The 23,484-nt window shown below is 40.1% G+C and overlaps 1 non-coding gene and 1 pseudogene across 1 annotated transcript; one reads left to right on the forward strand and one right to left on the reverse strand.

Annotated features, from left to right (window-relative positions):
- LOC121174179 (uncharacterized) overlaps nt 1-14,656 on the forward strand; it is an 84,502-nt pseudogene extending 69,846 nt beyond the window's left edge.
- A 4,229-nt stretch (nt 14,657-18,885) lies between these two features.
- On the reverse strand, nt 18,886-18,991 carry LOC113000540 (small nucleolar RNA R71). Its single transcript, XR_003265873.1, has one exon. It is a non-coding gene; the product is annotated as a small nucleolar RNA R71 (small nucleolar RNA).
- Nucleotides 18,992-23,484: the final 4,493 nt, after the last annotated feature.

Consider the following 23,484-nt stretch of genomic DNA (forward strand, 5'->3'; position numbering starts at 1 on the left):
CACCATCGGAATCTGTAGGAAGGAAATTTGAAACTGGTGCTTCACCAACATGCCTTTTAAGCTGTGAAACATGAAAAACATCATGGATTTTAGACCCCTGTGGCAACTTCAGCTTGTAAGCTATAGCCCCAATTTTATCCTCGATTTGAAATGGTCCAAAGTATTTAGGTGCTAGCTTTGCATTAGGTCTGAATGCTACTGAAATCTGCTTGTATAGATGGAGCTTAACATACACAAAATCACCAATCTCATACGATCTGTCACTTCTCTTCTTATCTGCTAATTGCTTCATTCTCTCCTGAGCCCGCTTCATGTGAAATTTTACTAACTTTAATGCCTCCTCTCTTTTCTGCAAACTTCTATCAATTACCTCCACCTTTGACTCACTCGACAAATAAGGAAGATAAATTGGAGGAGGCTGGCCAAACATAACCTCATAAGGACTGCACTGTATGGAAATGTGATGGTTGGTATTGTACCACCATTCTGCCAGCGGAAGCCATTTAGACCGCTCATGGGGAACATCACAACACATACACCTCAAGAATGTCTCTAAGCATCTATTCACCACCTCGGATTGGCCATCCGTTTGTGGATGATAAGTTGAAGAGAGTTGTAAATGAACCCCTTGAAAGGCCATCAAATCCTTCCAAAATTGGCTGACAAAGATAGGGTCCCTATCACTGGTTATAGAGTTTGGAAAACCATGTAACTTGAACACATTGTCCAAGAAGGATTGAGCAACTTCAAGTAGCAATGTAGGGGTGTGTTAGGGACATAAAGTGGGCCGCCTTACTTAATATGTCCACTACCACATAGATCACTTGTTTTCCTTTGGAATTTGGTAGACCTTCAATAAAATCCATGGTGATATGCTGCCATATCCTCTCTGGAATTGGTAAGGGTTGTAGCAAACCCGAATAGGCAAATTTGTCATATTTACATTTCTGGCAAACTTCACAGTTGAGCACAAAAATTCTGACATCCTTGGTCATGCCTCTCCAATATACAACTGATTTCAACCTCTTCAATGTGGCTTCCCTACCCGAGTGGCCACTAGTAGGACCAGCATGTATCCATTGTAGCAAATCAGTCCATAAAGTTAGATCCTTCCCAACTACCAATCTCCCTTTCCTTCTGAGTTCATTATGGTTCCAAGTATGATGTTTATGTGAAGAAGCATCGGTTTGCAAATCTTGGATCAATTTTTGAATGTCAAGATCAGCCTGCTAAGAGCGTATGATTCTGTTCAACATGTTCCTTTTCGGTATGAGAGTTGTGATTGTTTGACAATCTACGACTTCCTATCGGGATAGGGCATCAGTTGCTAAATCTTCTTTTCCCTGTTTGAATTCAATTGTGAAATCAAATTCCATCAATTTCACCAACCATTTCTGTTGGAAGGATGTCGTCAACCTTTGGCTTAGTATATACTGCAAGCTTCTGTGGTCTGTTCTGATAATAAAGTGAGTATTCAATAGATAATGCCTCCACTTTTGGACTACAAAGACTACTGCTAACAGTTCCTTTTCATATGTGGAAAGTGATTGTTGTTGTATATTGAGGACTCTGCTGATAAAAGCAATTGGATGGTGATTTTGCATCAGCACAACACCAATGCCATAACCTGAAGCATCCACCTCAACCACAAACACCTTAGAGAAGTCAGGTAATGCTAATACTGGTGATTGAATCAGACTATCCTTGAGGGATTGAAATGCCACTTTTGCTTCGTCAGACCAGTGGAAATTATTTTTCTTCAACATGTTGGTTAAAGGCCTTGCAATCCCACCAAACCCTCGAACAAACCTTCTATAGTACCCTGCAAGTCCCAAAAATCCCCTCAGTTGTTTCAAGGAGGTTGGTATTGGCCAGTTCTTGACAGCCATGATTTTTGCAGGGTCAGTTGACACACCATCTTTTGTGATAAAATGGCCTAAATACTCAACTCTTTCTACACCAAAGTAACATTTAGATTTCTTAGCATACAAGGAATTCCTTCTCATAGTCAACAATACCATATGCAAATGAGAGAGATAGTGTTGTAAATCCTTGCTATATATTAGGATGTCATAAAAAAACACCAAAAGGAACTTTCTCAGGTAGCCTTGAAAAATATTATTCATGAGACCTTGGAATGTGGTTGGTGTATTGGTTAGGCCAAATGGCATGACTAAGTACTCAAAGTGGCCTCCATGTGTCTTAAATGCAGTCTTATGGATATCACTATCCTTCATTCTCACTTGGTTATAACCTGACCGTAAATCAATTTTGGAGAACATCTTAGACCCATGCAACTCATCCAAAAGATCATCTACTAAAGGAATACGGAACCTGTCCTTAATTGTCTACTTATTAAGGTCTCTATAGTCAACACAGAGTCTCTAAGTGCCATCTTTCTTGCCAACTAGGACAACAGGACTTGCAAAAGGATTGCTGCTTTTCTATATTGTACCAGACATAAGAGAATCCTGCACCAACTTGTCAATAACATCTTTTTGTTGCTTAGCATATATGTAGGGCCTATTATTAATAGGATTAGCCCCTGCAACCAAGGGAATTTTATGATCATGACCTTTTCTCTTAGGTGGTAGTCTGGTAGGTTCCTGGAAAATGTCCTCAAACTGCAATAGTAATTCCTCTATAGATTCAGGAGTAGCTTGATTGGTAGCATGTGTGGTTAATGAGTGCAGTAGGAAATTATTATCCGTGTCACACAATTGCAACATGGATAAATGCACACCTGAGGCAATTGTCGTCTGTAACTGTTTTTTTCTAGCCATTTTTAGTCTTGCACCTGTTGCCCCTCTCAAGACCAATTTCTTACCTTGGACATAAAACTGCATCGATAACCTATCAAAGTTCCAGGTAATGTCCCCCAGAGTAACCAACCACTCAATTCCTAACACCACATCACAACAACCCAAGGGTATAAGAAGCATATCTGAGGTAAATCCAGTGTTTAGAAGTATCCAAGAAAACTGCTTAACAATAGAAGTAATGTTTACCTGAGCTCTATCAGTTACTGCCACACTTAAGATAGGAATGTCTGTTATAAGACAACCCAATTTCTTAGCCACCCCCTCATCCAAAAAATTATGGGTGCTGCCACTATCGATGAGTATATGTAAGGGTTTCTTCTGATAGTAACCAATCACTCTCATAGTTTTGAAACTAGCTATACCAGTCAGGGCATTAACTGATATTTGAGGGTCCGAAGAGCGCCATACAAATTTTAGTTTTTAAAAATCAAAGGCAGAGGCATTTGGGTTGCTACCTTTGCACCCAAACCTCTGCACCCTTTCATCTTTGAGCATTCTTTTACTTTCTGCGACGTGTGTACTGCTTCTTTGCATCATTTTTGCTTCATTTCAAAGACAATCCAAGTAAGTTAGCACATTTCTATTTTTACTTTTCATGCTTCAAACCTTAGGATAGTTTATTTATGGTTTTCGTGATTAGTATTGTTGTTAGGTTAAGTTACTTAGTTTTAGGGTTAGGTATTTTAGGACTTTAGGTAGTTTAGAAGCCCATTAGGGGCAATGTGGCTGAAAGGGGTGAAAACCCCTGTGTGTATTTCTAGGTATTTTGATGAACACGCTAAGCGCACCTGCTGTGCTTAGCCTGTTAATCGCAACTGTTAAATTTTTTAGGATTTCTGATGATCGTGCTAAGTGAACCATGTTGCGCTAAGGGCGTTCATCGTGGTTGTTGAACCAAAACGATGTAGACGCTAAGCATGCTTGTGCACTAAGAGTCAATAGTATACTGAGATACTCAGAGTAGTTCAGGCACTAAGTCTAGCTTGCTGAGCTAAGCACCACTTAGGTTCTATTTCTTTGCCTTTGTAATAAGGCTAAGCGCATCTGTGCGCTAAGCCCTTGTTGTGTGTTGAGCTAAGCACCTTGCTGCGCTAAGCTCAACTCCCTCGCTGTCTTTTAAGTTTTTGTAAGTCAGGATAAGCGCAACCTGTGCGCTAAGCCTGAGTGTCTTTCTGTTGAGGCTGAGCTAAGCGCCAGCATGTTGCGCTAAGCTCCAGTCCTCTAGTGTTTCTAAAATTGTAGACTTAGGCTAAGCGTAGCTATGCTAAGCCTATTCTACAGGAAAAAATGTTTTCTGTGTCTTTGAGCTAAGCGCCAGCTTGCTGTGCTTAGTGCTTGAGTAAAATTTCATAAGGCGTGCTAAGCTCAGCATGCTGCACTAAGCGCCCAGTCAAAATTTCAATTTTATTTTTCTATTTTTGTGAAAATAACCTGTACTAATCTCTTTGTGTTTTGTCTTATATTTTACAGATGGCTTCTAGGAAAAGAAAGGCACCCTCTACACCTACCCAAGCCAGATTTGATAGATCCAGATTCTCTTCCCAAGAGGCTTGGGAGAGATACACTGACATTGTGGTGCCTCGTAAGCTTTTACTAGAAAGGAATGTGGTAGTCTACTATACAGAGTTTGATGAGTTCAAGCAGGAACTTGAGAGACGCCATTGGGATGAGGAGTTGATTGACTTTCTGGATGACAACATTGATGTTGCCATTGTAAATGAATTCTATGCAAACCTTTATGACCCTGAGGACAAATCACCTAAGCAGGTGAGGGTGAAAGGTCATCTGATTAAGTTTGATGAGGATACTCTTAACACATATTTGAAGACCCCTGTTGTTGTGGAAGAGGGGGAAACACTCAGTGCTTACTCTAGATTTGCACTCCTGAGGTCTGATCCTCAGGAGTTAGCTGCTAAGCATTGTATCCCAGGGAGGAGATTTGAGCTTAATGCTGATGGGCAGCCTTTGAAGATTCTGAGGAAGAGCATGACCATGCTTGCTCAGACTTGGAGCGTTCATTCCTTTTCAAACCTTATTCCCACTTCCCACACTTCTGATGTCACTCTTGACAAAGCCGAACTCATTTATAGCATCATCATGAAGATGGACATGAATGTGGGATACCTCATCTCCCACTAGATATCCCTCATAGCACAACATGACACATCCAGACTAGGATTCCCTGCCTTGATCACAACTTTATGTAAGGCTAGGGGAGTTCACTCAGATTCGAGGTCCCCACCACTTCAGCACCAGAGACACCAACTCCTTCTTCTTCCACAACTCCATTACCTCCTATTCAGACTCCAATTATTCCTCCTACACCCTCACATATACCACTTCCAACTTCTTTATCTACAGGTCCATCAGATTTTATTTTTACACCATAGATGCTACACGCCATGCTCCAAAGCATCCACAGGGGCAGTCCATTATCATGCAGAGCCTTCAGGGCTTGGGCTTGCCATCCATTATGAGCATGGAGGAGTTTGAGGCTCAGGTGGCCTGGCCAAGAGACCAGCCCTCTTCTTCTGGAAGGGGTGGGGCCTTTGCAGCCCAGAGGCCTGTGACTGAGGAACCACCAGCACCAGCACTACTAGCAACAACAACAACAAAGGGGGAGGATGAGCTCATCCCTCCCGAGCCCTTTTATTTTGATGCAAATACACACATGCCTCAGGAGAAGGGTACCCCCACAGATCAGATACCGGAGCCATCCTCTGCACCTGCTCTTGAGGAGACCCAGCCATCCTCTGCACCTGCTCCTGAGGAGACCTAGCCATCTACACCAGTTGCGGAGCCAGAGCAGCCTATCCAGGATTCATCAGCAGCTCCAGCACTGGATCTTAATAAAGACCAGCCACAGGAGGAGCAAGACGTTTAAATTTTTGCATTTTGAACACTTTAGTTTATTTTAAGTTATTTTATGATTTATGTCATTTAAATTTCAGCTTTTATGTTTCAGTTCTTTAAATTTCAGCATTTAAATTTCAGTACTGTAAAAAGCTTGATTGAACAGTGAATTGGTTGAACTTTGTATATAGTGGCTTGTTTGGTATGAAATGAGTGTTTGAAAATGATTTGATTGAGCAAATGCATGAATTGAATGGATTGGGATGATTAGATGATTTTTTTGATCAAGTTTGCAGTCATTAGAAGAGAATGAGCATGTGATTGGAAGTATGTCTGAAAATGTTAGTTGGTTTTCAGATTGATTGTGAAGGAATGCATTAACCGTATCCCGGTGAAAGTGTGATCCTTAAATTTTGAGATAAATGACTATCATTTAGCACTGATTTTTGCGTGAATATCTGAAGTATGGACTGGATGCATGAATTTGAGGGTGATGAAGGCCATGCTTGATTATGAATAGCCACTTAGCCAACAAGCTGACCATATGTTTGAATGAATTATCTCTTGCACCCAGTTTGAGCTGAATGAATTTATTGATTGATTGAACCTGGAGCCTATTCAGTTGTATCTTTTGTTACCTTATTTTAGGTTGTAGGAGAGCATCATCCACAGAAGCTGGGTTCAAAGCAAATTTTTCCCAAATTTGGGGGAGGCACTGGGTAAGAATTGAAATGGTCAAAGAAAATAGTATACACACACTATTTATGTATATAATGTTTTCTGTGTTAAAAAGAAAACTATAAGTACAAATGAAATTAATAAGTGTGTATGCTGCAACATAATGAATGAAAGCTAAGTGCCTAAATAAAGGGCGGGTACGGGGTAGGAATGAATGAAAAAGGTGAAGGTTTATCTATGGATGAATGCTCTCTTAGAACCTAAGCTTTTGAATCCTAGAAAAACCATGATTTGTTGGAAGCCTAACCCCATTACAAGCCGAGAAAGTCCTTCAGACTCAATTTTGTGTGTTCATTGTTGTATGAGATGAGATGAAATGCAAAGGTTGGAACTTATGTTGGTTGTTTATGATGGAATAAGCCTAAAAAATTGAGCTTGAGTGAAACAATGATTGTGAGGTTTTGGTTGGTCATCCTTCCTTGATTTCCGTCATGCTTACTAGCTTATTTCAGTTGTGACTCTAATGCTTATGCTCCTATCTTTGAAAAGTTGCATGCTTATGAGAAGTGATTGATTTAAGCATTCCATGATATTCAGTTCATATGGTTGAATTCCTTTATGAATCAGACACCATTTTCTTTTGATTAACCACTGTTTTTGTCACTTGATGACAAGTGAGTTGTTCTTTCTTTGCTTAAGGACAAGCAAAACTGTAAATTTGGGGGAGTTTGTTAGTCGTCTTATACGACTAACTAAGCACAAGAGCTCTGGAGGCAGCAAGAGGAGCAGCATTTGTAGAGATACCTAGGTTTTGTAAGCTTATTATTGTTAGGGTTTCTTCTATAATGGTTGGCTAAACACCCTAGTTTGAGATTTCTAATGAACAACTGATGTAGATACTTAATATCTAATTGATTATGTTTTCTGTGTTCAATGCTTAATGTTTGTATGCTTTTAGTTTGATCATCCATTTGTGTGCATAGTTAGGTGATTTTAGCATTGGGAAATGTACTGTTGCCTTAGAACATGATTGAAGTAGGATCGAAACTTAGTCTTACAAGAGGGATCTGCGGATTAAGTTTTGGTTTTAATTATGTTGTTACAATAATGTTGTTTAGTATAGGCCTAGTCTTACAAGAGGGATCTGCGGATGAAACTTAGGCTAAATTAGGCTAAACTTTCGTAAGCTGCTTGAGCTGAGTCTAGTCTTACAAGAGGGATCTGCGGACGAACTCAGTTTAAGTTAGTCTAAACCTAAAAGGGTCGTCTCAATTGGGACTAGTCCAACAAGAGGGATCTGAGGACGAAGCTTGGATTGATTTGGTCTGACGAGGGATCGAGGTTGAGTAATTTAGGCTGCAACATAGAACACAAGAGCATGACTGATTAGAGAAATATATTTATATGCATCAGCTTGTTTGTTAGAAAGACCCAACATTTCTACCTACTGCCGTCACTTTTACTTACCTTGCATTTTATAGTTTTTAGCATAAAGGTTTAGTTTAAATTCTGTTTGAAATTATCAATCATACATGTTCTCTCAACAATGCTTCATTTCTGAACTTAACTCAGGCTAACATTCGTTTCCTGTGTTCGATACTCAGATTCATTCATTTTAATTTTTAAATACTTGACGATCTGGTGCGCTTTTCGGCAAACCGGATTCCCTTGAATATATTTGTACGAAGAAAAAGTGGAACAAAAAGTAACCGTAGGGGAAATCCAACACCCCTCCATGGCAAGAATAGCCAAAGTGGTCAAGGTCTCGGTGCAAGAATTGGACCGTGTAAAACAAAATAGAGATGGGGTGGTTGGGATACCAAAGAAGCACTTGGAAGAGAAAGCGAAGGCTTTGGCAGATCAAGGAGAGTCGGCTTCATTTATTGATGTTTTAGCGCTATTGGTGTTCGGGGTCATCCTCTTTCCAAATGTGGATGGGCTAGTTGATCTAGCGACGATCGACACTTTCCTTGCTTATCACCACAACAAGGAAAGTCTGGTCGTTGCTGTTTTGGCCGATGCCTATGACACATTTGATCGAAGATGCGAGAAGAGCAATGCAAGGATTGTCTGTTGCACACCCTCTCTTTATGTACGGCTGGTCTCTCACATTTTTCATCATGAAAGTAGACCCGTCAATCCCCTACAAGGTCACCGCATGTGTGCCTAGAAAAGGAAAGCAAATTGGGAGCAGCTCTTGGCTGGTATGGTAGGGGTGTTCGCTAATTGGTTACCCTGATGGAAGGAAGGAGGGGTCGGAGTTTTGTCTTCATGTGAAGGTGATGTGTCATTATTTTCTCCTATTTCTTAATCCTTTTTGTCACCATTTTAATTACTGATTAGCCTTAATTGTCAAATTAATTATGCAGTTTTATCATTTGGGCCTACTTGACTAATTTTGTGTTTTTAATTTAATTTCAGGAGAATTATAAGCAATTGGGCTTGAATCCGGAATTGGGCTTGGATTTGAAGAGAGCAGACAATTTTATTTTATCAAATCTTATCTTATCTAGATTTTATTTCATCCAATCTTATCTTATCCAGATTTTATTTCATCTAGATTTTATTTCATCCAATCTTATCTTATCTTGTCCAGATTTTATTTTATTTCATTTATGGGCTTGGACTTAAAATAGATTTGTAAGCTTTGGGGCTGAGAACCTATATAATAACACCAGGGTTTTAGTTTTAGGGGAGGAGAATAATTCTAGGATTTTAGAATTCCATTTTTTATTATTGTTCATGCACATTGTTCACATAGAATAAAATTCGTTTTCTGCAATTTCGTTTCTACTTCAATCTACAATTTCATTTTCTGCTGATTAATGGAAGGCTAAGTCTCCAGCGTTGTTTTCTCTTGAGGATCAAGCACAACTCTCATTGAGTTTTTGTTATTACTATTGAATTCTGATAAGTTTTTCCTCTTCACCAATTAATCTGTATTTGTTGCTATTAATCCATGCATGCTTAGTGCTTGATTAATTGTCTCTGCGCTTAATTTACGTTCATGCTTAATGATCAGTTTCGTTCATGATTAATTGGTGTATGTGTTGCTTAATCACATAATGACAACCTTATGTTAATTTTCGCTTAGTAATTTAATTTAGGGTTGGATTAAGTGGTTGAACTGATTAAGGATAAATTCTCGTAATCTAGGATAAGATACTTGCTTGTGAATCAAAGGGAAACAACATGATTTAATTCTGTTATTTTCTAATTCAAATTTGCTTGCTGTTTAATTTACAAAAACAAACAACCCCCCCAATTCGTTATTGTTTTATTACTATCTGTTATGAACGTTTGGTTGACTATTGCTCGTTGGGAGACGACCTAGGATCACTTCCTAGATACTGCATTTTTAATGTTTATTTGATTCGGGTATGGCCTCAATCAAATTTGGTGCCGTTGTCGGGGAGCAGTGGGCCAAAGGTTCATAATATTGTTTAGCTGTTTTGTTTTGTATAGCATTCTGTTTTGCATTTCAATCATGTCCCCTATTTAGTGACTATTTTTAGCGACTGTTTGAGCGTTATGTTTTGCTGTGAACAGTGATTAGCGACTAATTTTGCAATTTAATTGGCGATTTTTGTTTTGATAGTTAGAGTTGTTATTTTTGGCTGATTTTTTCTGTGGTAGTTTCTTTTGATCCATATTTTGTGTGAAAAATACCAGGAGCACTAGGTGTGATAGTATTTGAGAGAGACACAAATTTTGGGAACTTGTTTTTAGCAAAACTTAAAACGGCCATAACTTTTACTCTGGGTATCAAAATGACTATTATTATATATGCATTTGGGGTAGACAGAAATTTCCCATGCTGTGGCAATCCACCAAAGGTCCATTGCCATTTTAAACTTGAAAAATCAGCCGTTTACTAAGTTTTTTTTTTTCAAGTATTTTTGTCTTATTTTTCTAAACTTTGCTTAGGTAGTTTTCATAGTTAGACTTTGAATTTTTGTTTGAAATTTTTTGTGCTATCTTTTCATGATTTTAGAGTGCTCACAAAATTTCTGCTCATTTGGATATCGTTTGACTATAGTTGTAGTTTTAACCCTCCCCTGGTGCTTGTTTGAGAAACACATGATTTGCTGCATATAGTGCATGACTAGGGGCAATCCAGGTGATTTACAACCCTTTGATCCTGAAATAGATAGAACCTTTCATAGATTAATTAGGCATAGTGTGTATCCTGGTCTTTCTGTGCATTTTGAGCATTTTGAGCATTCTGAGTATTTTGTTGTTGGTGATTCTGAATATTCTGATTTTGAGCATTCGACTACTAATTTTCATACTGAGAACATGGCTCAACCTCCACCTCGTGAGAGGAATCATAGGGAAATGGCTGCACTTGATTTCACTTATGAAAGCTTGTGCATTCAATATCCAGATGAGGGTGTTCCATATGTTCTCAAGACTGGACTAATACATTTGCTGCCCAAGTTTCATGGTCTTGCAGGTGAAGATCCTCATAAGCATCTTAAGGAGTTCCATATTGTTTGTTCCACCATGAAGCCCCTTGATGTCCAGGAAGATCATAGCTTTCTAAAGGCTTTTCCTCATTCTCTGGAGGGAGTGGCAAAAGATTAGCTGTACTACCTTGCTCCTAGGTCCATTTTCAGCTGGAATGACCTTAAGAGGGTGTTCTTGGAGAAATTCTTCCTTGCATCTAGGACCACTGCCATCAGAAAAGACATTTCAGGCATCAGGCAACTTAGTAGAGAGAGCTTGTATGAGTACTGGGAAAGATTAAAGAAATTGTGTGCAAGCTGCCCTCACCACCAGATTTCTGAGCAACTCCTTCTTCAATATTTCTATGAGGGACTTAGCAACATGGAGAGGAGTATGATTGATGCTGCCAGTGGTGGAGCCCTTGGTGATATGACTCCTGCTGAGGCTAGGAATTTGATTGAGAAGATGGCTTCCAACTCCCAACAATTAAGTGCAAGAAATGATGCTATTGTCCTTAGAGGATTCCATGAGGTGGCCACAGATTCATCTTCATCTGCTAAAATTAAAAAGCTTGAGGGAAAACTTGATGCCTTGGTCAACCTAGTAACTCAGCTTACCATGAATCAGAAATCAGCACCTGTTGCAAGAGTCTGTGGTCTATGTTCTTCTGCAGATCAGCGTACAGATCTTTGTCCTTCTTTGCAGCAATCTGGAGTCCATGAACAACCTGAAGCTTATGCTACAAACATTTATAATAGACCCCCTCAGTAGAAAAACCAACAACAACAGAATAATTATGATCTTTCAAGCAACAGATACAATCCAGGTTAGAGGAATCATCCAAATCTGAGATGGACAAGTCCTCCACAACAACAACAGCCTGTCCCTCCTTTCCAGAATGCCGCTGGTCCAAGCAAGCCACATGTTCCTCCTCTAATGGAGCAACAGCAGCAGCAGTCACAACAAAGACAACAAGCAACTGAGGCCCCTCCTCAACCTTCCTTAGAAGAGTTAGTGAGGCAAATGACCATCCAGAATATGCAATTTCAGCAAGAGACAAGAACCTCCATTCAGAGTCTGACAAATCAGATGGGGCAGATGGCTACTCAGTTGAACCAATCTCAGTCCCAAAATTCTAACAAATTGCCTTCACAGACTGTGTAGAATCCGAAAAATGTGAGTGCCATCACCTTGAGGTCTGGCAACCAAATTGAAGTGCCTCCACCAGTAGCAGCACCTGCACCTGAACCTGTCAAGCTTCATTCTACACCTGAGAAAGAGGATGAGATAGTTGCACAAAAGAGAAAGCTTCCTAACAAAAAATTTCATGCAGGTGGGCCTTCTTCTAGTAATTCTGACTTACAACAGCCTCCTATCCCTCTTCCATTCCCACCTAGAACAATTCCAAACAAAAAAAATGGAAGAAGTGGAAAAGGAGATCTTGGAGACCTTTAGGAAAGTAGGGGTGAACATACCTCTGCTAGATGCCATCAAGAAAATTCCAAGATATGCCAAGTTTCTAAAGGAGCTGTGCACCCACAAAAGGAAGCTCAAAGGCAATGAAAGGATTAGCATGGGCAGAAATGTGTCAGCATTGATAGGTAAATTTGTTCCTCACATTCCTGAGAAATGCAAGGACCCAGGTACTTTTTGTATACCTTGCATTATTGGGAATAGTAAATTTGAGAATGCCATGCTAGATCTAGGAGCATCAGTTAGTGTCATGCCTCTGTCCATTTTCAATTCTTTATCTCTTGGACCTTTGCAATCTACAAATGTGGTGATTCATTTGACAAATAGAAGTGTTGCTTACCCCGCAGGTTTCATAGAGGATGTGCTGGTTCGGGTTGGTGAACTTATTTTTCCTGTTGATTTTTATGTTCTTAATATGGAAGAGGGATTTTTCCATGGTTTAGTTCCAATTATTTTAGGCAGGCCATTTATGAAAACAGCCCGAACCAAGATAGATGTTTATGCTGGCATATTGTCTATGGAATTTGGTGATATTGTTGTTCATTTTAACATTCTTGATGCCATGAAACATCCATCTGAGGATCATTCTGTTTTTTGTGCTGAGATAATTGATCAAATTGTTGATGATTATATGTTTGATTTTGATTCTGTTCTTCATGGTAGGAAACATCCATTTTTATTTGATCTGCATACTTGTCATTCCTTATGCGTTGAATCTGAATCTGAGTTTGAATTTGATCATGTATCTGATTTTTATGCTGAGAGTGAATTTGAATTTGAGTCTGGTTCTGATTTTCTGGGTGTTGTACCTCTTGATGTGTATTTTTTAGAGTCAGAATGCACTAACCATGTTGTAGGAAGTACATATACTTCTGACTTGCTTTATGAGGTACAGGTTGAGGAACCTTCTTCTTCTCCTACCCTGGTTCCTCCCACTATTCAGCCACCACCCACACCAGAGTTGAAGCCCTTACCAGCAACCCTCAAATATGCTTACTTGGAGGACAAGGAAAAAATTCCAGTGATCATCTCTGCCACCCTTGCTGCTGAGCAAGAGGAGAAGTTGTTGCTAGTTCTCAAGAAGCACAAGAAAGCCATTGGATGGACTTTAGCAGACATTCCTGGTATTAGCCCATCTACCTGCATGCATAGGATACTTTTAGAGGATGGAGCTAAGCCAGTGAGGCAGCCATAGCGGCAACTCAACCCCGTCATTCTAGATGTGGTGAAAATGGAAGTGACCAAGCTCCTACAAGCTGGAATCATCTACCCCATTTATGACAGCCAGTGGGTGAGTCCAGTCCAAGTGGTTCCTAAGAAGACATGCCTCATAGTGATTAAGAATGAAAGGGATGAGCTTATCCCCACAAGAGTGCAGAACAACTGGCGAGTCTGCAATGATTATAGGAGGCTGGACAAGGTAAATAGAAAAGATCGTTTTCCCCTGCCATTCATTGATCAAATGTTTGAGCGCTTGGTAGGTAGGCCTCATTACTGTTTTCTTGATGGTTTTTCTGGTTATTTACAAATTCATATTGCTCCTGAGGATCAAGAAAAGACCACATTCACCTGTCCCTATGGCACTTTTGCTTATAGAAGGATGCCCTTTGGCCTATGCAATGCCCCTGGTACCTTTCAGCGGTGTATGCTTAGCATTTTTAGTGATTTTTTAGAGAGTTGCATATAGGTGTTTATGGATGATTTTACTGTTTATGGATCCTCTTTTGATGCATGTTTGGATAGTCTGGATAGAGTTCTTAATAGGTGCATTGAAACTAACCTTGTGCTGAATTTTGAAAAATGTCACTTCATGGTAGAACAAGGTATAGTTTTAGGGATATCATTTCCAGTAGGGGCATAGAGGTAGACCCTACAAAAATAACTGTTATTTCACAATTGCCTTACCCCTCTTGCGTGCGAGAGGTTTGTTCTTTCTTGGTCATGCAGGGTTTTATAGGTGCTTTATCAAGGATTTTAGCAAAGTGGTCATTCCACTATCCAATCTGCTGCAAAAGGAGGTGGAGTTTGATTTTGATGATCGATGCAAAGAGGCTTTTGATTGCCTCAAGCATGCGGTGACTACCACCCCTATCATTCAGGCACCTGATTGGACAACCCCATTTGAGCTAATGTGCGATGCATCCAATTACGCATTAGGGACTGTCCTTGCTCAAAAGATTGGTAAGCTGCCTCGGGTGATCTACTATGCTTCTAGAACTTTGGATGCTACTCAAGCAAATTACACTACCACAGAGAAGGAGCTATTAGCGATAGTTTTTGCTCTTGAGAAATTTCGTTCATTTTTACTTGGTACTCATGTTATTATTTATACTGACCATGCAGCTCTGAAGTACCTGTTGAAGAAGGATGAATCAAAGCCTAGATTGATCAGGTGGATGCTTTGGCTCCAAGAGTTTGATTTGGAAATCCGTGATCGGAGTGGTGCACAAAACCTCGTGGCTGACCACCTGAGTAGGATTGAGCATGCATCTGAGGACTCACCCATTCGGGATGATTTTCCGGATGACCACTTGTACATTATGTATAGTATTTCTGATTCCTTCCCCACTCCTTGGTTTGCTAATATTGTGAATTATTTGGTTGCTTATGTTTTTACTCCCTTAGCATCTAAAGCCCAAAATGATAAAATTAAGAGCAATGCTAAGCATTATATTTGGGATGACCCCTATTTGTGGATGTTGACCATGAGATCGACTCGGTCTTGCAATTCTGTCATTATTCTGCACCAGGTGGCCATCTTGGCATACAGAGGACAGCTTGCAAGATGCTTGACTGTGGTTTTTATTGGCCCATCATATTCAAGGATGCGTGGGGAATCTGTAGCACTTGTGAGCCTTGTTAGAGAGCAGGCGACTCACTTTCATGGAGATAGAAAATGCCTCAACAACCCACGTTGTTCTATGAGGTATTTGATGTCTGGGGTATAGACTTTATGGGGCTGTTCCCTGTCTTTTTTGGTTTTGTTTATATTCTCCTTGCTGTTGATTATGTTTCAAAATGGGTGGAAGCCAAACCCACCAGAACTAACGATGCTAAGGTTGTTGTGGATTTTGTCAGATCTAATTTGTTTTGCAGGTTTGGAGTCCCTAGAGCCATCGTTAGTGATCAAGGCACCCATTTTTGTAACAGATCCATGTATGCCTTGCTCAAAAAGTATGGAGTCGTGCACAAAAATTTCCACACCTTACCACCCCCAAACTAATGGGCAGACTGAGATTTCAAACAGGGAGATAAAAAGGATCCTGGAGAAGATTGTGCAGCCAAACAGAAAAGATTGGAGCACCAGGCTGGATGATGCTCTTTGGGCGCATAGGACTGCCTACAAAGCACCCATAGGAATGTCTCCTTATCGAGTTGTCTTTGGCAAGGCATGTCATCTTCCTATAGAGATAGAGCACAAAGCCTACTGGGCTGTAAAGACCTGCAACTTCTCTATTGATCAGGCTGGAGAGGAAAGGAAGTTGCAATTAAGTGAGCTAGATGAGATCCGTTTAGAAGCCTATGAGAATTCCAAATTCTACAAGGAGAAGACCAAGAAGTTCCATGACAGTTTGATAGTTAAGAAGGACTTTGTGGTTGGACAGAAAGTTTTGTTATATAACTCTAGGCTCGGACTCATGAGTGGTAAGTTGAGGTCAAAGTGGATTGGTCCTTTTGTGGTGACTAATGTTTTTCCTTATGGTACAGTTGAGATCAAAAGTGAATCCACAGATAAGATCTTCAAGGTTAATGGACACCAGCTGAAACCATTCCTCACAAATCCCTCCTTAGTGGATGTAGTGATGGAGGAGACTTCCTTACTTCACCCTACTTCTCTTCCGCCATGACTTAGGGAGTTTTATTTTTCTGTCTCCTTCTTTACTTTTATTGCACTTGTCTAATTTTATTGATTGTTTTGATTGCTCTTGATCTTGTGATTGTGCTACATTGAGGACAATGTGTTGTTTAAGTGTGTGTGTGTGTGTGTGTGGGGGGGGGGGGGTGATGTGCCATCATTTTCTTCTATTTTCTAAACCATTTTTGCACCATTTTTATTACTGATTGGTCTTAATTGTCAATTAATCAGACAGTTTTATTATTTGCGCTCATTTAGCTAATTTGATGTTTTTAATCTAATTTCAGGAATTAATGAAACATTGGGCTTAATCCGGATTTTGGTTATGGACTTGAAGAGGGCAAATAAAGCAGCGCTTACCTTAGTTAATTTCTAATTAGGAAATTTCGCAATTTTATTTTATGTTGTTCAGTGTTTATTTCGTTTTGGGCTAGAGTATTGTAATAGGGCCCAGTGACTTTGAGTGACTCTTTTTAAATACCAGCTTGGGATTCGTGCAAGGCTATTCTGTTATGCTATTTTATTATTCAGAGTTTTTGTTTTAGGTTTTCACGTTCTTCTATTCTAAGGCTACTGTTTTCGTTCTTAATGCAATTTTCCGTTTTCTGCTTCTAATTACAATTTCGTTCTTGCTTCTTCTTCTACTTTCATTTACGTTTCTGTTTCATTTACATTTCTGTTCATTTACGTTTCTGTTCATTTACGTTTCTGCTTCATGTTTCATTTGCGTTTTCTGTTTGAATCTATGGAAGGCTAGTTTTTCTGGTGTTGTTTCCTTTTGAGGACGAAGCCCAACTCTCTTTGAGGTTTCGTTTGTAATGTGGTTTCCTGGCAGTTTTCCTTCACCAGTTATCCCAAATTCGTGAACATTAATCAGTGCACGCTTCGTGTTCGATTAATTGCCTTTGAGCCTAACTTGTGTTCATGCTTAATGGACGAAGGGGTAACTGGTGTATGTGGTGCCTAATCACGTATTGACAACCCTAAGTTGATTTTCGCTTAGTAAATTGAAATAGGGTTGGATTAAGTAGTTGACTGTTAGGGACGAATTCTCCATAACCCAGGATAAGAGAATGGCTTCTGAATTAGAGGAAACAACCCGTTTTTAATATTAGTAGTCTCATATTCCAGTTTACTTGTTTTGCTCTTTAATCACGAAAAAAACAAACCCCCCCCAATCGTTTCTGTTACTGCGCAAGTATATTATGAACATTTGGTTTGTCATTGCTCGTTGGGAAACGACCTAGGATCACTTCCTAGTTACTGCATTTTCATGTTTATTTGATTCGGGTACGGCCTCAATCAAATTTGGCGCCGTTGCCGGGGAGCAGTGTCCAAAGGTTCATAATAGCTAGCTAGTGTTGTGTGTTTAATCCTTTCGTGTTTTATGTTTAATTGTTAGTATTGTGTTAGTATGTGTGTTAGTGTTGTTTAGTGTCCTGGTATTTTGTTTAGTGTGTGTTCTGTTTCAGTTTTCCCATTAAGCGTTTCCCCTGTTTAAGTCTTGGGTGTTTTGCTGTGAATAGTGTTTTGCGACGGACTTAGCGACCACTTTTGCTTGCGGCAAAACAGAGTAATAGTAGAAATCAAGTAGAGACGGATTTTAGCGACCACCCATGCTGAATTATTTGAGATTTTTTGTTTTAGTAGCTAGGGTTGTTATTTTTGGCTGAATGTTTTTGTGGTAACTTCTTTTAACCTATATTTTGTGGGAAAAATAGCTAGAGCCTTTAGTTTGGTCAGATTTGTAAGTTCCAAAAAAGTAGCAAATTTTGTATTTGTCGAAACTTCAAACGGCCATAACTTTTGCTCCGGTTATCAGAATCACAATTATTATATATGTATTTGGGGTAGAAAAAAATTTCCTACGCCATGGCAGGCCGCCATAGGCCGGCTAAGGTCTCCATCGTCCAAAAATAGTGATTCTGTCAAAAGTTTTTTATTTTTCAAGTTTTATTCACTTATTTTTCTTAACCTACCATTTTTAGCTTCCATAGTTAGACTTTAAATTTTTGCCTGAAATTTTTTATGCTATCTTCTCATCATTTTATAAGGTTGCTCACAAAATTTCAAGTCATTTGGATATCATTTGAGGGTAGCTGTAGTTCAAACCTGCACCTTTATTTACATGACAAGGCAACTAGTTGTGCATGCTGAATGTAGTGTATGACTAGAGGCAATCCATCTGACTTACAACCCTTTGACCCTGAGATAGATAGGACATTTCATAGATTAGTTAGGCATCATTTTATACCTTTTGATCATCCTGAGCATTCCATTACTGGTGAATCTGTGCATTCTGTTATTGGTGATTTTGAACATCCTGATTTGGAGCATTACAATTTTGAGCATTCTGATTTTGCACATTCTGAGAACATGACACAACCTCCACCCCGTGAGAGGACTCTAAGGGAAATGGCTGCACCTGATTTCACCTACGAAAGCTTGTGCATCCAATACCCTGATGAGGATGTCCCATATGTTCTTAAAACTGGACTGATTCATTTGCTTCCAAAGTTTCATGGCCTTGCAGGTGAAGACCCGCTCAAACATTTGAAGGAATTTCATATTGTCTGCTCCACCATGAAACCCCCAGATGTCCAAGAGGATCACATATTTCTGAAGGCTTTTCCTCATTCATTAGAGGGAGTGGCAAAGGACTGGCTGTATTACCTTGCTCCAAGGTCTATCACGAGCTGGGATGACCTTAAGAGAGTATTCTTAGAAAACATTTTCCCTGCTTCCAGGACCACAGCCATCAGGAAAGATATCTCAGGTATTAGACAACTCAGTGGAGAGAGCCTGTGTGAGTATTGGAGCGATTTAAAAAACTATGTGCCAGTTGCCCTCACCATCAGATTTCGGAGCAGCTTCTTCTCCAATATTTTTATGAAGGACTCAGTAATATGGAAAGAAGTATGATAGATGCTGCTAGTGGTGGAGCCCTTGGAGACATGACTCCTACTGAAGCCAGAAATTTAATTGAGAAGATGACTTCCAACTCCCAGCAGTTTAGCGCCAAAAATGATGCCATAGTCATTAGAGGAGTGCATGAGGTAGCTACAAACTCAGCTGCATCATATGAGACTAAGAAGCTTGAAGGCAAACTGGATGCATTGGTTAACTTGGTAACCCAGCTGGCCTTGAATCAGAAATCTGTACATGTCGCAAGGGTTTGTGGTTTGTGCTCCTCTGTTGACCCCTATACAGACCTTTGCCCTTCCATGTAGCAACCTGGAGCAATTGAGCTGCCTGAAGCTTATGCTGCAAATATTTACAATAGACCTCCTCAACCTCAGCTGCAAAATCAACCATAGCAGAACAATTATGACCTCTCCAGCAACAGATACAACCCTGGATGGAGGAATCACCCTAATCTCAGATGGTCCAGCCCTCAGCAACAACAACAGCAACCTGCTCCTTCCTTCCAAAATGTTGCTGGCCCAAGCAGACCATACATTCCTCCACCAATCCAACAACAACAACAGCCCCAGAAACAGCCAATAGTTGAGACCCCTCCACAACCTTCCCTCAAAGAACTTGTGAGGCAAATGACTATGCACAACATGCAGTTTCAACAAGAGACCAGAGCCTCCATTCAGAGCTTAACCAATCAGATGGGACAATTGGCTACCCAATTGAATCAACAACAGTCCCAGAATTCTGACAAGCTGCCTTCTCAAGCTGTCCAAAATCTAAAAAATGTCAATGCCATTTCATTGAGGTCGGGAAAGCAGTGTCAAGGACCTCAACCCGTAGCACCTTCCTTATCTGCAAATGAACCTGCCAAACTTCACTCTACTCCAGAAAAAGGTGATGACAAAAATTTACCTAACAATTTCTGTGCAGGTGAATCTTCTTCCACAGGTAATTCTGATTTGCAGAAGCAGCACATTCCCCCTCTTCCATTCCCTCCAAGAGTAGTTTCCAACAAAAAAATGGAAGAGGCAGAGAAAGCGATCTTGGAAACGTTTAGAAAAGTAGAGGTAAACATACCTCTGTTGGGTGCAATAAAGCAAATTCCAAGATATGCTAAATTCTTGAAGGAGTTGTGCACTAATAAGCGGAAGCTTAAAGGAAGTGAACGGATTAGCATGGGCAGAAATGTCTCCGCATTGATTGGTAAATCTGTTCCTCAAATTCCTGAAAAATGCAAAGATCCAGGTACATTCAGCATACCATTTATTATAGGGAATAGTAAGTTTGACAATGCCATGCTAGATTTAGGAGCTTCTGTTAATGTTATGCCTCTGTCTATTTTTAATTCTCTATCTCTAGGTCCCTTGCAGTCAACTGATGTGGTAATTCATTTAGCTAATAGAAGTGTTGCCTACCCTGTTGGTTTCATAGAAGATGTCTTAGTTAGAGTTGGTGAACTGATTTTCCCTGTTGATTTTTATATTTTGAATATGGAAGATGGATTTTCTCAAGGATCAGTTCCCATCATTCTAGGCAGACCCTTTATGAAAACTGCTAGAACTAAGATAGATGTTTATGCAGGCACACTATCCATGGAGTTTGGTGATATAACTGTTCATTTTAATATTCTGGATGCTATGAAATACCCATCTGAAGATCTTTCTGAATTTCGTGCTGAAATAATTGACCATGTTGTTGATGAATACATGACTGATCTTTATTCTAATCTGCATGCCTCTCACTCTTCATGCATTGAGTCTGAAATTGTACTTGATCATATGTCTGAATTTGATGCTGAGAGTGAATCTGAGAGTGATATTGATTGCATGTCTGGTGGTGGTGTTTTACCTCTCGAGATTGATTTTATAGAGTCAGATAGGACTAACCATGTTTTAGGAAGTACACATACCTCTGACTTTCTTTATGAGGTAAAGGCTGAGAAACCATCTCCTTCTACCACTGTCCAGCCGACCACACCAGAATTGAAGCCTCTGCCATCAAATTTAAAATACGCTTACTTGGATGATAACAAGAGTTTTCCAGTGATTATATCTGCCTCCCTTGCTGATGAGCAAGAGGAGAAGTTGTTGTCAGTTCTCAAGAAGCATAAGAAGGCTATAGGCTGGACCCTGGTGGACATTCCTGGTATTAGCCCATCCACATGTATGCATCGAATAAATTTAGAGGATGGAGCTAAACCAGTAAGACAGCCACAGAGAAAACTCAACCCGGTGATTCTTGATGTAGAGAAGAAGGAGATAACCAAGCTTTTGCAAGCTGGAATCATTTATCCTATCTCCGATAGCCAATGGGTGAGTCCCGTCCTGGTAGTCCTGAAGAAGACCGGCCTCACAGTGATAAAAAATGAGAAGGAGGAGCTGATTCCTACTCGGGTGCAGAACAGTTGGAGAGTCTGCATTGACTATAGGAGGCTGAACCAGGTTACCAAAAAGGACCATTTTCCCCTGCCATTCATTGACCAGATGCTTGAACGCCTGGCAGGTAAATCCCATTACTGTTTCCTTGATGGTTTTTCTAGTTATATGCAAATTACTAAATCCCATTACTGTTTCCTTGATGGTTTTTCTAGTTATATGCAAATTACTATTGCTCCTGAGGATCAGGAAAAGACCACATTCACCTGCCCCTTCAGCACTTTTGCCTATAGGAGGATGCCTTTCGGCCTGTGCAATGCCCCTAGTACCTTCCAGCGGTGCATGATTAGTATTTTCAGTGATTTATTAGAAAATTGCATAGAGGTGTTTATGGATGATTTCACTGTATATGGATCCTCTTTTGATGGTTGTTTGAATAGTTTGGAAAAAGTTTTGAATAGATGCATTAAAACTAACCTTGTTCTAAAATTTGAAAAATGTCATTTTATGGTTGAGCAAGGTATAGTTTTAGGCCACATTATTTCCAATAAGGGTATTGAAGTAGATCCTGCAAAAATTTCTGTTATTTCACAATTGCCTTACCCCTCTTGTGTGCGATAGGTGCGATCTTTTCTTGGTCATGCAGGATTCTACAGGCGCTTTATAAGGGATTTTAGCAAAGTAGCCCTTCCATTGTCCAACTTGTTGCAAAAGGAGGTGGAGTTTGACTTTAATGACAGATGCAAAGAGGCTTTTGATTGCCTCAAAAGAGCGCTGACTACCACCCCCATCATCCAGGCACCCGATTGGACAGCCCCTTTTCAGCTTATGTGTGATGCATCAAATTATGCATTGGGGGCTGTCCTTGCTCAGAAAATTGATAAATTGCCCAGTGTGATATATTATGCTTCTAGGAATTTAGATGCTGCCCAAGCGAATTATACTACTACTGAGAAAGAGCTTCTAGCCATAGTTTTTGCTCTTGAAAAATTTCGATCTTATTTGCTTGGTACCCGCATTATTGTTTATACTGACCATGCAGCTCTAAAGTACTTGTTGAAGAAGGCTGATTCTAAGCCTAGGTTGATCCGATGGATGCTCTGGCTCCAAGAGTTTGACTTGGAGATCCGTGATAGGAGCAGAGCACAAAATCTAGTTGCTGATCATTTGAGTCGGATCGAACGTGTATCAGATGCGGATTCACCCATTCGGGATGATTTTCCGGATGATCATTTGTATATACTGTATAGTATTTCTGACTCTCTTTCTACTCCCTGGTTTGCTAACATTGTCAATTATTTAGTTGCCTCTGTTTTTTCTCCCTTAGCATATAAGGCCCAAAAAGATAAAATTAAAAGTGATGCTAAGCTTTTTATTTGGGATGACCCCTACTTGTGGAAATTGTGCAGTGATCAGGTAATTAGACGGTGCATTCCAGATCATGAGTCTGACTCAGTCCTGTAGTTCTGTCATTCTTCCGCACCGGGAGGTCATCTGGGTGTTCAAAGGATAGCTCGCAAAGTGCTTGATTGTGGTTTTTATTGGCCCACCATATTTAAAGATGCGTGGAAGATCTGCAGCACTTGTGAGCAGTGTCAGAGAGCAGGAAATACACTTACATGGCGACAACAAATGCCTCAGCAACCTATGCTATTCTATGAGGTGTTTGATGTCTGGGGTATAGATTTCATGGGCCCTTTTCCTGTCTCTTTTGGTTATGTTTACATTCTCCTTGCAGTTGACTATGTTTCAAAATGGGTGGAAGCCAAGCCCACTAGAACTAATGATTCTAAAGTTGTTGCAGACTTTGTCAGGTCTAATATGTTTTTCAGGTTTGGAGTACCTAAAGCAATTGTTAGTGATCAAGGAACCCATTTTTGCAACAGGACAATGCATGCCCTGCTTAAAAAGTACGGGGTGGTACACAGGGTATCCACACCATACCACCCCCAGACCAATGGACAGGCAGAAATTTCTAACCGGGAAATCAAGAGAATTTTAGAGAAGATTGTGCAGCCAAGCAGGAAAGATTGGAGTACCAGGCTTGATGATGCTCTCT

Source organism: Glycine max, chromosome 19 (assembly GCF_000004515.6).
Source record: "Glycine max cultivar Williams 82 chromosome 19, Glycine_max_v4.0, whole genome shotgun sequence".
In the NCBI taxonomy this organism is placed as follows: Eukaryota; Viridiplantae; Streptophyta; class Magnoliopsida; order Fabales; family Fabaceae; genus Glycine; species Glycine max.